The sequence below is a fragment of the Aquarana catesbeiana genome, linkage group LG08, assembly GCF_042186555.1.
Source record: "Aquarana catesbeiana isolate 2022-GZ linkage group LG08, ASM4218655v1, whole genome shotgun sequence".
Classification (NCBI taxonomy): Eukaryota; Metazoa; Chordata; class Amphibia; order Anura; family Ranidae; genus Aquarana; species Aquarana catesbeiana.
In genome coordinates, this window is record NC_133331.1 from 200,726,659 (window position 1) to 200,738,978 (window position 12,320).

Sequence of the window (12,320 nt, forward strand, 5' to 3'; positions counted from 1 at the left end):
GCTGACGCGTTTCAGGGGAGAACCCCTTTCCTCAGAGCCTAAGCGGGTGGTGACTGCTCGCAAATAGGAGCCCCTCTATATATGTGTGTATGCGTATGACTAATCCTCCCAGTGAACACCAGCACCAGCCCACTATGGCCACTCCCACTTGCACTGAAGCCATGCCCTCCAGGCTGAAATGACCTTCTCTAATGGCTCCATATCATCATGGTAACACCATGGCGATAATGTGCTACACGTCCATAGAAGAGATATACATACTGATCGATCAATGTTGATATAAATGGTGCAGTGTACCCAATCTTAATGCACAAGAATGGATCACACATGCAAGCCGGTGGAGACTGTCTAACAGGGGCAATGATCAGGCCACATCACAAAAGGAAATGTAAAACAAATGTAAAGCGAATGTAAATAGGCGGAGGTGGCCAGGCAACAATACCTTCTGTGTCACCTCCGCAATTGCCGCATATTAAAGGACGTGGTGTGAGCTGTACATACGATATAAAGACATTGGATATGTAGTTCAATCTCTTCATTGAGGCCTTTCGGGGCCAAAGTCCCCAAGGTGAAAATCCAATTAGCCTCTCTGGTGCACAGTAGCTGGTACTTTTTACCACTGTCGAGCTCATTAGGCATAGCTTCTAGACCAAAAACCCTAAGGCCATCTAGACTACTATCGTGAGCCTCTAGAAAATGCCTTGGTAAAGAATATTTATCTTTCTTAGTCAGGATATTACTTCTATGCTCGTTCATTCTAGTTCTCATAGGTCTAGAGGTCCGGCCGATGTACAGTCGGCCGCATGGACAAAAGAGACCATAAACCACATAGGCAGTGCCGCAGTTTATAAATTGTTTTATCTTGTGGATCTTGCCATCTGCTCCTACTATGTCTTTTTTTCTATGGCACATGTAGGTACAATTTCCGCAGTTTGGGCTCCCACATCTACAGCTGCCTTTTTGGTCAAATACTGATGTCCACCCATCAGGTTGACTTCCCCTGTGTATTGTGGTTGCGTTGTTTGTGCCTTTCTGGTTATTTCCAGCATCAGCATCAGCCCCCTCCCTCTGGTCCTCCCTTCTTCCCTCCCCTCTTCCCCTCCCCTTTCTCCCCTCCCCCTGATTGTACTTCCTTAATACCAATGGTTTTGTATCCTATACAATCAGACTGAGCTAGCCCAGGAGACGTCAAGCCTTTTACACTCTCTAGTTTTCACGTGCCTGCACAGTGAGGATGCGTGCACACCCACACTTCATTGCTCATGACAAGCGCGATGGTGGCCGGAGGTAGCGGGGTGGAACGCACATCCACCTGCACTTCCTGGTTGTCCACTGCGCAGGCGCGGGCGGAGATGACGTCTGGGGCAGCCGGAATTTGCCGGTGGAGCGCAAACGCACCCGCACTTCCGGGTCTTCAAGGCGGCGTGCGTTCCACCGGCGATTGATGTCCCCTGGAGGTCCCCTGATGTTATCTCCGGTATGTACAGCTCACACCACGTCCTTTAATATGCGGCAATTGCGGAGGTGACACAGAAGGTATTGTTGCCTGGCCACCTCCGCCTATTTACATTCGCTTTACATTTGTTTTACATTTGCTTTTGTGATGTGGCCTGATCATTGCCCCTGTTAGACAGTCTCCACCGGCTTGCATGTGTGATCCATTCTTGTGCATTAAGATTGGGTACACTGCACCATTTATATCAACATTGATCGATCAGTATGTATATCTCTTCTATGGACGTGTAGCACATTATCGCCATGGTGTTACCATGATGATATGGAGCCATTAGAGAAGGTCATTTCAGCCTGGAGGGCATGGCTTCAGTGCAAGTGGGAGTGGCCATGGTGGGCTGGTGCTGGTGTTCACTGGGAGGATTAGTCATACGCATACACACATATATAGAGGGGCTCCTATTTGCGTCAGCCTTTTCCGCATCCACTTGATGTCCGGTCCCGGTTTCATTCTGATGCTTGTCACTGCGCACCTGCAGTCTATGTCCATGCCTTTATTCATGCTTGTTTGTGAGTATTTATTTGTCATTTTACTCTTTTAATAAACGCCATCAGTGGTAATGCACTAGGTCGGTGCGCCCTCTCTTCCTTTTGTTTCTTTTGTAGTATATGAATACCCATATTCTGAAGAGGGCTGCAAGACGGCAGACACCACTGAAGTTCTTTGGCCTTATTACATCACACACCGAGTATCCAGACACCTGAGCGCAGGAGATTTTTTCTGTTTTGGTTGTACTTTAATGTACTAACCAGACACTACTGAAGTGTGAACTTACTATTTAAATATTAATGATCAAATACTTCTTACGAATCTATTGTTTTTCTAGCAAAATCCTCATTTTTTTTGTCTATATATTTTCATTTGGCTTTTTTCTTTGATGTATTTCTTGTGGTGTCTGCTGTCTGCCTTGTCCCATCGCATTGCCCTCCTTAATATGACAGCCTGTTACCCCTCTCTGTCTTCTCACTCTCTTCATCCACATATTTCTAATTGAACGCACCCACCCTATAGGTACTCTCACTTTTGTACACTTGCCTTTTTATCTATCCCTTTTTCATTTTTTCATCCTCAAGTATAATTTTTCAATCTTATTATTTTTACTTTTATTTTTAATTTTTTTATTATTTATTTATTATTTTTTTTATACTTTATTTTTCATTTTTCATCTTTCCATCTAACATTTTTGAACTGTGCATTTCTGAAATCCCTTTTTGTTGCCTTTTTTTCCCCCCGTGCTGCCTTTCGCTCTGTGTGCAGAGGAGAGAGAGACACGCGCCCACTGATTGGGGCATGTCAGCTCCTCTCGCACCGTCTCCCTCCCCGCCCCCGGACCATGTTGCAACATGGGAACTGTAGTGTCCCGAGCCTCGTGTCATCCTTGTGACATTTCGCGCATGCGCCGTGTGGTGCACCTGCTGGCAGCTCCTGTGTGACGTCAGACACCAATTGTATGGCAGTCACCTGCCTATATATAGCGCCTTTACCCCACACTATATTGCCAGACACTCCAAGTATAGCCATGTTAGAAATTTTCTATACATAAGGTAAAGCTCTATATGAAACTCCTCTCCTTCCTTTCTTACCATAGTCCCTATCATCTTTTATTTCCCAGCTTACTTTCTTGATTATTTTTATATTTATTTACTTGCTGCCGCCTGTGCTGGTAACTTTACCCCCCCATATTTGAGGGGGGCAGGTGATCTGCAGCAGGCATTGGTCACCTTCGTATATAAGATGACCTAATTCTTTTTATGCTAGTTTATAATATGTTCTTTTTTCATCCTTGCCTTCAAATCTTGATTTATATAGCTTTGCCCTTATAGAAAATTTCCTCTAAAAAATCCATTTTATTTATTTTACCCTGCAGTTATTCTTTATACAGTTTCCTGACAGACTTTGGTCTGCAAATCCTGGCACCTTTTGGTATCTCTTTATTTATTGTTCTTTTGAATGTAAGTAAGCTCTTCTTCTTTCTGATATATATTAAATACTCCACATCTGTTTGTGTTTAGTCCCAGAACCTTCTGTTGATGATCTTTATCTTTTTCTTAGACCCTTATTTCTTTATTCCCTACCTTCCACACTTTTCTTCACTCACATTTCATCTTCCCATTCTAACACCCACCTTCCTTTTCTCCCCTTACCTTAACCCACATCCCTTTCTTCCCTTTCCCTTCCCTTTTCCCTCCCTTCCCTCTTTCTTTCTCCCCCCCCCCCTCCCTCCTCCTTACCCCATCCTTACCTTCCCCACCTTCCCCCCCTTTTACCTTCCTTTTCCCCTACATCCCCTTTCCCTTCCCTCTCCCCCCTCCTTCTCCCTTCCCCTTTGTCATTTCTCTTTCATTTACTTCCCCTCCCCTTAGCCCATCCCCTGTTTTCCCTCCTCTTCTTCATTTACCTTACCCACTATTATTTAAGTAGAATATACATTTTTAATTCAATTATCACCCACACTTGTATCACTTCTCTGGCTAGATTCCAGCTTAAAAGCTCTTCTCGGCCTCATTCAGCACATTTTATGTGCACTACTCAGTGAGGGTTTCCCTTGTTTCGACATTGAGTCGCAGGCATAAGATCTTCATATGGGTGAGCGTTTGTTAATGGGCTCGGCGGTCAACAGTATACCCTACTGTACCTTTACTTTATTATTTCATTATTATGTATTATACTTCAAGTCAATGTAATGCTTTTTTGTTTTGTTTTATGCAGCGTTACATCTAATTGTTTTTAAAACATCCCCTGATGAGCCCAGAGTGGCGAAACATGTCAGGACAATCACTCCAACGCTACTACCGAGAGATTATATTTTATTATCTGTTTTAAATTCTAAGATATATCTTTGAACATGTGCGCATAACCTATATTGAAACATTTTAATTATGTTTTATATGTAACAATAAAAATCTTGTAATTCTTACTGTAGAGCATTATTATGACTTTCTTTCTTTGTTGGCACCCTTAAAAATCACGCCAAATAATTTCCCTTGTTTACATTATTCAACAATAGTTTTCCCAGTAATTAATTCAATCAAGCCTTACCTGAGCATATTCCTAATTTATTTTATTTCTCTTTTTTTTACTATTTTTAGCCTCTTCTTTTTCCCATATATTTTATATATGTGGTTTTTATACCACACGGCACCCGTGATCAATATCAACAGTCTGTGTCGTAAGTATACTATTGGTTCCCTTTATGTATTTCCAGTGAATCAGCTGCTATTAAGTTGGATTGTCATTCTTGGTTACTCACTATCCTTATGGCCAGTTGAAAATTCAACTAATTGTAGTTTTATTATTCGTTGTAGCTTGCTCCATTTGACCTCCCCTGACAGCCTCTTTGAGGCTTGCCACATTGGTGTCGGCTTGTGTCTGGAGTCTTTAGGAGCTAGAGTTGAGTAAGTGGTGATCTGCTGAGGACGGCGGGCAAGGTTTTATTTGTATCAATTCTAAATCATTCAATGGCATCTGTTAATATCATGATGTGTTTTGTTTTTTGATCTATATTCAGTGACACATATCGTGTTACAAATGATATCCCCTGAGGGAGCCCAAGGTGGCGAAACATGTGAGGATAATCATGCTGCTGTCACCATTACCACAATAAGATACTCCCAATATTGTATTGAATTTTTCAAACAAGCTGTATTGATTTTAATGTCTGTCCATTAAGAACAAACTTTTTATCTATTTTCTATTTTGTATTAATAAAATAATATATTTTTTCAACAATTTGTGTTCTAAAAATCTCAGCACCCATAAAATCCCCTCAAAAAACCTCTGTGTGCATATTGTATATTCAGGGATGTTGGTGCTTGTCTTGATTTTTGTCAGCAATCCACATTACCACCCTTTCTAGTTTTTCACTTATTTACACATGACATTTTAGCCTTATACCCTGTACACACGATAGGATTTTCCGATGGGAAATGTGTGATAGGACCTTGTTGTCGGAAATTCCGACAGTGTGTAGGCTCCATCACACATTTTCCATAGGAATTTCTGACACACAAAGTTTGAGAGTTTGCTATAAAATTTTCCGACAACAAAATCCGTTGTCGGAAATTCCTATCGTGTGTACACAAATCCGACGCACAAGGTGCTCAGAATATATTAAGAGATGAAAGCCATTGGCTACTGCCCCATTTATAGTCCCGACGTACGTGTTTTACATCACCGCGTTCAGAACGATCGGATTTTCCGACAACTTTGTGTGACCGTGTGTATGCAAGACAAGTTTGAGCCAACATGCGTCGGAAAAAAAACATGGATTTTGTTGTCGGAATGTCCGATCAATGTCCGACCGTGTGTATGGGGCATTACACTTATTGCAAGCACTATGAATATTGCTTACACACCTTTATCTACTTATTTATTTTCATCAAGTTGAGAGTTTCCCTCCTAATCAACAAACACACCATTCACAATTTTCTTCCTTTTTTTTTTTTTTACACCTTTTCACATATTTTTTATATATACATATTTTAAATGTAATAAGATACACATAAAAGACAAATAATGTCAAAAACATAGATGTATATCACATGATAGTATTTTATAAGTTAAAATGAATTAATATGAACAATATTACTGACATTCCCTTAAGAATGGATCACTCCTAGAATATATCTTCTTCTAAGCTTTCAAGGTTCTTCATAGATTTTATCTGCTATTCTGTCAGCATTACTAAAGTATGATCTACTTTTTACCTATTTACTGTTAACATTTGGGAACTGCATCACAGGTCTTGTCTGTCTCTCCCTCCGGAGGTGTTAAGAGTGTGGCTTCCTGCAAGCCTCTTGGAGCTGGTTTCCACCCTGGGAGGATGGGGATGGATCGTGGAGACTTCTGGATCACCCAACTTCTTTTAAATTTCTGGTTATAGGGTTTCTTCTCAATTTTCATTCTCTAGCGGTAAATATACCATTACTACATTTGTAGATGTCTATATATTATGATATGTTGATGATATGATATATTATGATATGTTTGAATTGTATCTTGATATATCCTTTTAGAATAAAACAATCCCCTTGAGGAAGACCACGACTACATGGGTCAAAACGCGTTGGGTATCAATGTGGCTGGCATTCTTTAATGTAATGTTTTGTTCCACTGTGGTAATATCGCTATGTATGATGGAATGTGTCCCTCAATGTATAACCAGAGCTCATATTTTAACCCAATTCATAAATTTGAATTCTATTTTTGTACAATAAAAAGTTTTTTTATATAAAAATGATCTTTTTTGATCAAGTTAATTTGCTGGTAAAAAACCCCTTGGGGGAACCATCCCATATTGCAATTTTCTGGGGTGCACAGCTCCACTATCTCTCATATGTGTTTCTCCATTTTTGTCAAAGGTTATTGGCAGATACCCCTAACAGAATCTGCAAAAGAGAAAACAGCGTTTTCTACCCCCCAGGGGTCTTTCCAGTATAAGCGGATGCCTTTTGGTTTGCATGGTGCTCCTGCCTCATTCCAGAGAATGATGGATAAGACATTAAGACCACATGGCCAAAACGCAGCAGCTTATTTGGACGATGTAGTCATCCACAGCCCATATTGGGAACCTCATTTGCCCGGGTGCTAGCAGTAGTAGATTTCCTTAGGAAAGCAGGACTCACTGCCAACCCCAGAAAGTGTGCCATAGGCTTGGAGGAGGCCAAATACATTGGCTACATTATTGGTCGAGGCCTGATCAAGCCTCAGATCAATAAAATTAAGGCGATTCAAAAATGGCTCCAACCTATAAATAAAAAGTATGTATGTGCATTTCTTGGGATCACAGGGTACTATCCAATTTTGTCACCATTGCAGCCCCACTGACAGATCTGACGAAGGGTAGAGGGTTGGTCATGATTAAGTGGAATCCTGAGGCAGAGAAGGCATTTAATATGTTGAAGAAGCTATTTATATACAACCTGGGCTTGTGACCCCATAGTTCACAAAGGAGTTTGTGGTACAGACTGAAGTCTCTGATGTGGGACTGGGTGCGGTACTGCCTCAAATCAGAGACAATGATAGTAGTATACTGTACTTATGCACTTAAAATATAAATCTAATATGATTTGTGCGAATGTATGCCTTTTTTTTGTTAATAAAGGTATATAAAGAAAAAACACATTTACCTGAAAAAATATATTTTTTTAAAGTTTCATATTTTTATTTTTGACCATAATAAATAAAGAAGGAAAATATATTGACTAAATCACTATACCAGCTATTAAAAAAAAAAACTCTTGAAAAAGGCAATTCCTGTCTCCATGTAATTTTATCTCTTTTCTTCTAGAGTTTGCGGTAACATAAGGATCCGCTTTTATTTCATAGCATTATGTTGTCCTTACTTGCGTGTGAAGATCTATGATTACACCTGTAATTTTGCACAAACTTTGACATCTGTCATTGGAAAATGTTGTGTCCTACAGAGATACCTCCATTCATCAGCAAGATGAACATAGGATTTTGCTGGACATGGTGTTTGTCAGCGCCAGTCTGCACATCCCCAGACAAAATATGCAGACAGTTTACTTCTGTGTCTGCTAATGTGGGGTCCTGCACTGACATCACTGTGTCCTGCATCAACCTCAATTCATCACAGAGATCAACAGAGCTGCACTGTCAACCCAAGACCGCCATTATAGTGCATTCATAGCCAAATCTTTTTTTTTTTGCATAGAATGAGGAAGGATTTCACTGTAATCTGAGTCTTCGTTAGAGAAATTCCTACACTTCCTGTCTAAAAAATGTGTCCCCATGACAGGAAGTGAATGGAAAAGCAGCAACACAGAAGTATTTTTTTTTAAGTAAGGGGAAATGCTAGAAGCTCTATCTGTTTTTACTGTTGTCTTGTTGTTGTGTCCCTGTTGCAGATTTTCCCTCACTTCCTGTCTGGTAAAAGGTTGTCTCCAGAACAGAAAGTTAGAGGAAATCTAACAGAGCCCCAAACAGTAGTAATCACTGACAGGGATTGTAACCTTTATGCATTCTATCCAATACTTAAAAACAAGTTTTGGATACACGATACACTTTTAGATTAGTGTATCATTGGGTTTATAAATATCATGGATTGGGATGGGGTTCAGGTTTGCCACTACCCCTCAGGATGAATCCTGTGGGTTTGAGATTTGAGGTCCTTCCTTCCAAATTTTATGTGCAGATTTATTATTAAACCATATTATTTTAAACCATAATGCACTGCATAATGCACTGAATGGCTTTGAACTATTTTTAGCATTGCCCTTCAAGCTGTATGAAAAGGCCCTCTTCCCGTTGTACAGTATTTTTTCAAAATTTTGTTTGCATTGGTACATATTTCCCAGGGTAGTGCCCAGATTTCCATGCCTTTCTTCACAATAGTTTGCCTATTATCACTAAAAATGGTGAGAGTTCATAAACCAGATTCACCCTGACATATAATTTAATGGGTCTCTTGGTTCAGTTTTTTGCCAACTTTCAAACAAGATTCGCCAAACCCTTGTCAAATTGAATCTTGGCAGGTTTTCCAATCATAGGTCTTCACATATACATTAGTTAAGCATTTGGCTGGGTTCACAACGCAACACGCTCCGGCTCACAGCAGGAGTCCGGTGCGTCTCCATTCACAGTTTCAGGTTCGATTTCAGTGCAAATTTTTGGCTGAATTCGGACCTGAAATGGAACAAAAGACACACAGGGCTCCTGTGCAATTTGCACCGGAGCTGCTGCGGAGATGTGTGAACCGGCTCCATAGAGAGCCGGTTACAATCTCCTGCTATGCAAATTGGATGTGGGAAAATTCACATAGGTGTGAACCCAACCTTACACACCAGATGTGCTGTATAATAATTAAATGTCATATCTTATACACATTTTATTTAAAAAAATTGTATGCCCACTAAAATGTATAAATTACAGCCAAACTTCAGCAATTTTTTTGTTTTGGACAGGATACATTACAGCAGTGCTGAGTATTCTGTCATTTGGCAGCAGTAATGTGGCACGGTAACATCATAACATGGCAGATCATCATGGCAGTGAGAAATTTAGTGTGGACTTATATCACTGGACAATGTGAATAGCTATGAATTAACATCAGGTGATATAGTTTACATTTTCTCTGTAATTTTAATACGTTATTTTCTCACTGTGTCATTGTGTTTATTTAAATTTTCACTTTTTTGGGAATGAGTAATACGAGGTTTTATTGTACCCCTGTACTCATTCCCTTGGGGAGGCAGATATCTGGGAGCCCCCTTATTATAAAGGGGGCTTCCAGATTTCTCTAAGTCCCCCCCCACCCCACCCACACACACACACACACACGCAAATCCTCACATCCTCTTAGGGACCTCCATGGTGAAAGGCATGTGGCCTGGTATGGTTTAGGAGGGGGGGGGGGGGGGGGCTCACATGCTCACTGCCCTCCCTCTCCTTGTCTGTTTTTTCTTTTTAAATGTGCACTATTTACTCAAAGAAAGAAGGCTAAAGAATCTGTGAGGGGTACAGCTTTGGTGGCCAGAAAAGGGGGGGGAAGCAAATGTGCACCCACCCTTCCTGTATTTTCCAAGGCCACATGCTTTTTAACATTGGCTAAGCCCCCCCCCCCCCACCTCCTTGCAAAGCACCTTGTCCAAATTTTGAGTGACAAGGGCCCCTTCAAGAGGAAATTGGGAGATCTTATAGGAATAGGGAAGCCCCCTTTAGTATAAGGGAGACCCAGATACCTGCCCCCCTCCTGGAGATAAGCACATTAGTACATAGGAGTACACTGGAGTACAATTTTACCAAAAAAGTGAAAATATTGTTAAATGTTAAGTGGATCTAAATGCCGGGAGGCAGAGGTGGGCATTCCGATCATGTGACTGCTGTGATTGGCAGTCTCATCAGTCATATGATCGGTAAGCTCCCAATCGCAAGTATTCATTGGGAGCTTTTCGGTACCCATTCGTTACTGTGTTGGGAGTGCACATAGAGTGTGCTCTCAGCACAGTAAAGTGTTTACCTGAGGGCCACATATATGCTGCCACTCGGTGTTAAAGCCCACCCTCCGAGAGGCAGCATATATACGCCAGGTCAGCGGGAAGAGGTTAAACATACAAACACCATAATAAAATTCTTGAATACAATTACAGAAAAAAAGTAAAAAATGTCCCCCAAAGTAAAATCAAATATAGTAAATTACGTCACCCGGAATTCCTGGCTGCTTTGTTGACATTCTAGCAGCTGAGGATCTATTGTTTAATGACAGGAGGAATCATCAGGTGGCAGATCGTTGTGGCAATAGGGGATCTTCATCAAACAGTGGGTCATTGTGATTTACAGTGTATGTATGTTCCTGGACGACATGATTGAAAATAGATTTACCTCCAATGACATTGTTTACATTTTTGTCCTGTATTTTATTAAAGAATTTTCTCACAGTGACTGTGTTTTTATTTACATTTTGACTTTTTTTGGGAATAAATAATAAGAGGTACCAAAGTATTCCTGTACTCAGAGACTTTGACGAAGCACACGGGAGCAATAGAACAAATTGAATGGAAAAAAGCTTTAGGTTCTGGTTGTCATGAAGTTCTCATATTCAATTATTTTAAATTATTTAATGCATTTTGCTATATATAAATATATTTACAGTTTTACAATTCTTTAGAATCAATTATCGCACATTGTTTGACATTCCAACAAGGAGTTAGTATATATTGTGAGATACATGATGATTAAAGCATGATTACATGAAATGACATAAGCAAATATACTGATTAGAGCTTGGAAAAAAGATCACTGGATTGAAATAAATAAAGGGAACAAATGAAAAGGAACGGCAATTATGAGTTATAAATGTATACACTCGGTTGTTGTTAGCTCTACGCGTTTCAAGGCCTTATAGCCTATCATCAGGAGAAAAACCATGGTAAATATCTATAAGAAAAGAAACAATAGTATTTAAATATAAGGAAAGACCCAAAGAACTAACCCCGGACATGAGAGATCCCCCCATGAAATCAATCAGTCCGCACACATTCACATGTGGGTCCTCACAGCAGTGGTGAGGCCATGAAACACCCCCGGACCAACCAGAGAGGCCCCGCCCAGGAGCTGAGGGGATGCGATAAGGCAAACAGCAGCCTGACATGAGCACCGCCCCACGTGGGTCAAGGTGTGTAAGAAGATAGACATGAGTGGGGTGACTCCAGTGAAAAACTGCTGTGAAAAAATGGGAATAAACAGAGAATGAAAAATAAAAAATAAAAAAGATCATAAAAATGTAAAAAAGATAAAAATTAAAAAAGTGATGTAACATGAGTGTGTGAAAAAAGTGGAGTAGAAGAGGACTAGTTTTTGTTTTTTTTTGACTAGTACTCTTCTACTCCACTTTTTTCACACACTCATTTTACATCACTTTTTTAATTTTTATCTTTTTTACATTTTTATCATCTTTTTATTTTTAATTCTCTGTTTATTCTCATATTTTTTCACAGCAGTTTTTCACTGGAGTCACCCACTCATGTCTATCTTCTAACACACCATGACCCACGTGGGGCGGTGCTCATGTCAGGCTGCTGTTTGCCTTATCGCGTCCCCTCAGCTCCTGGACGGGGGCCTTTCTGGTTGGTCCGGGGGTGTTTCATGGCCTCACCACTGCTGCGAGGACCCACATGTAAGTGTGCGGACTGATTGATTTCATGGGGGATCTCTCATGTCCAGGGTTAGTTCTCTAGGTCTTTCCTTATATTTAAATACTATTGTTTCTTTTCTTATAGATATTTACCACGGTTTTGCTCCTGATGATAGGCTATAAGGCCTTGAAACGCATAGAGCTAACAACCGA

General features: G+C 40.4%; 1 long non-coding RNA gene across 1 annotated transcript; it reads left to right on the top strand.

Annotated features, from left to right (window-relative positions):
• The first annotated feature begins 1,387 nt into the window (after positions 1 to 1,387).
• LOC141106223 (uncharacterized) lies at positions 1,388 to 7,627 on the top strand. The gene is made up of 5 exons (XR_012235699.1): positions 1,388 to 1,477; positions 4,603 to 4,682; positions 4,819 to 4,908; positions 6,255 to 6,424; positions 6,529 to 7,627. It is a non-coding gene; the product is annotated as an uncharacterized lncRNA (long non-coding RNA).
• The last annotated feature ends 4,693 nt before the right edge of the window (positions 7,628 to 12,320 follow it).